Here is a 2,528-nt window from a genome sequence, read left to right as displayed (position 1 = left end):
GGGCGCTCTCCCCGCTCCCGGGCGCTGCCGGGGGAAGAGTGGCACCCTCCCGCCAGCCGGATCCCTCTGCCGCCCGGCGGAGAGGCGGGGAGCCAGATCCCGCAGACCCTCTCCCCCCCCTTCCCCCCTCCTACCTAGTGACTTGCTTCCCCAGCCCTGCACCCCGCAGCGCGCGGCTTCTCCCCGGCGCCCACAGCCTCCCCAGCCCCATCCCGCCCCCGAGGGCGCCCCCAACCCCCAGGTTCTAGTGCGCCCCAGGAGTGGTTGTGTAAGGGTCTCCCTGCCCTGGACCCCCCACTTGCAAGTCTCGGCTCAGCTCTCTTCTCCCCTAGTCTCCCCCCCCCAACACCCCCCACACCGCTTCTTGCACAAAGACACCTTTCACGCAGCCCGTGCCCCCCTGCGCGGCCCTGAGCGCGCGCCCCCCGCCGCCGCCCACCGCGCCACCGAGCGATCGCGGGGGGGCGACCGGGGCCAGGGGTGCCCGGGACCAGGCAGCAGTGCCCCGCGGAGGCGGCGTCCACCCCGCGCCCGGGCACAGGGGACACGTGGACTCTCCTTCCCCCCACCCCTGTCTCTAGCCTTGCACCCTTTCTGCACCAGAGACACTCGGAGTCTGCTCGAGGTGTCCAGATGTTTTTTTTTTTTTTTGGGGTGGGGGGTGTGTCTAGACTTCCAGGGAAGAAAAGGAATCGAGTGATTTTTCCCCTCTGCTCACACGAGTGCCAATGTGACTTGAAGAAAGCCCAGGATGAAGTGCAAAAACCAGGGGAGAAAGAATCCCTGGGACCCAAGTTAGGAGGGGGCGTGATAAAGATCCTGTCCAGGAAGGGCTCCGGGGCACAGAGGTTCTGATCAGCGTGAGTGTGTGTGTGAGTGAGTGTGTGTGTGTGTGTGTGTGCTGGGGTGGGGGGAGTCCCCGTTGAGGTTCTTTCTTAGGCTAATCGTCCCAGGTAAGCAAATAAGCGTGTCAGATCTTCAGTGGTGATTCTGGAGCGGGCTCAGTGCCTGGAGCCAGCCTGCTGCTTCTCTTCTGAAGGTAAAGGTGGAAGGAAGCACTTGGACTTGGCCAGTCCCTCCACCTGCGTCCTCTCCCCTTCTCTCGCCCCAGCTCGTCTTTCCGTTGTGGTTACAGTTCCCGCACCTAACGCTGGAGGCAGCATGGGTGGGAGCGGGGCTCCACCGGGAAGGCCTTGCTACCGACTCTAGGTGTAGTTCTTTGGCAACTGATTTCACATCTTTGAGTCCGGAGGTCACTCATCAAAAAAGATACCTAAGAGGTAATGACCCAGTTCCTTCCGGTTCTGAAATTCGATGACAACAGACTCCGCTTCCCACCCACTCTTGGCAGATGCCCACGTCTTGGTGTTTTCCCATCTTGCTTTATCTTTTCCAAAAGCCAAACGAACTGGGCAGGGGGGGGGCGGGGGAGGGAAAGAACGTTTCAAGGTAAATCGAGAAGTACTGGTTTTGCTATTGAGAATTAAGATGAGAAAGGAAAAAAAGATTCTCAGCTCCTGGTCCATAGACACAGGAATTTTAACATCCCCACTTGCTTTGCCTTTGAAAAGGCACTTCAGCAATCAGCAGGACAGAGCTTTGATTTATAGACTGAAGGCTGGTCTCCCGTGTTTTCTTTCCCTTTCCCTTCTACATCAATACAAGGACAAGCTGCAGCATAAAATAATGATAAGAAAGATTTCAAAGAGAACCCAAGGAGCCAGCCCAGAGGAGGTTTTCCAAGTTTCCCCAGCCGCTCACCATCCTCCTCTGCTAAGCTAGCTTTGCACTGTACATATACAGATACACGCGGATAGAATCTCTTCTTCAATCTATCCATTTCCTACAAATATGGATTAGTATAACCGGGATGCTAGTGTACCATAGGTAGTCATACAAATGACCACCAAACCATACATTAGTCTCATGGTAACCTATACTATGGAAATAATGAGAGATCTAAGAACATTATTAATAAGGAGTAGATTTTTGTATCAAATAATTTTGTTCAGTCTGTGTTACTTTCCAGAGTCAATAAATACTATGCAAAATGATGTTCAAAAAAAAAAAGAGCCTAACATTTTCTCTCTCCTGTTCTCTGCACCTGGTGACAGTTTCTTTGGGAATTTCACTCTCGGATCCTCCTGAAGATTTGGTCCAGAAAATGAAGTTGAACTGACATCTTATTTCTCCTTGACTCATTTGCTGAGGGTTTGGTTAAATATAGGATCATGAAATATGCAAATAGGGATACTTTGGCTTCTACCTTCCTTATTTCAATCATTTTTCTTACTGTAGTCCTCAGAATGGAAGTGCTAGTACCATAATAAATTAGAGTGATAAAAGTGAATCCCTGTCGTAGTCCTGACATTAGGGAAAACAATTTTCAACTTTCCCCAATTTAATATGATAAGAATACATTTGTCGTATATAACTTTTATTAAATTCAGGTATATTTCTTTTGTTTCTAGTTTCTTCAGGACTTTTATCATAAAATGCGGTTGTTTAATCAAAGGCTTTTTTTTTTG

Source organism: Perognathus longimembris, chromosome 22, assembly GCF_023159225.1.
Source record: "Perognathus longimembris pacificus isolate PPM17 chromosome 22, ASM2315922v1, whole genome shotgun sequence".
Classification (NCBI taxonomy): Eukaryota; Metazoa; Chordata; class Mammalia; order Rodentia; family Heteromyidae; genus Perognathus; species Perognathus longimembris.
The sequence above is the reverse complement of the archived record's forward strand: the minus strand, read 5'-3'. Positions refer to the sequence as shown.